This window comes from Tigriopus californicus, chromosome 10, assembly GCF_007210705.1.
Source record: "Tigriopus californicus strain San Diego chromosome 10, Tcal_SD_v2.1, whole genome shotgun sequence".
NCBI lineage: Eukaryota > Metazoa > Arthropoda > Copepoda > Harpacticoida > Harpacticidae > Tigriopus > Tigriopus californicus.
In genome coordinates this window covers 839,803-840,104 of record NC_081449.1, presented here as the reverse complement: position 1 = coordinate 840,104, position 302 = coordinate 839,803, and the positions used below count along the sequence as shown (strand labels likewise).

Genomic DNA, 302 nt, shown 5'->3' with positions numbered 1-302 from the left:
GGCCTATGGAAGCTACTAATGAATGACACGAAGTATCTTGCAGTTCTTGTTTTAGTACGGTTCTTGCACCCCTTTCTAAGGCACGTTGATTAAAAGGGCCTCATTAAGGTTTGATGGAAATACCCAAACATACCTCGCCATTTCTTTTCTCTCCAGCAAAATCGAAAGGAACGTTTGATTTTCTAACTTTAGGGAATTTCTAGGTCAGATTAAAAACTCAAACGGATCGAAAGTGCTCCTTTTTTACCAAAACTTTAATGACCAAGTAATGAATAACCTTTTTTTTATTTGTATCTTTTGCT

The 302-nt window shown here is 36.4% G+C and overlaps 1 protein-coding gene across 3 annotated transcripts in view; it reads right to left on the bottom strand.

Moving 5' to 3' along the window:
- The window catches only part of LOC131887739 (formin-binding protein 1-like), a 26,961-nt gene that overhangs the window by 9,281 nt on the left and 17,378 nt on the right, over positions 1–302 (bottom strand). The window lies entirely within an intron of this gene.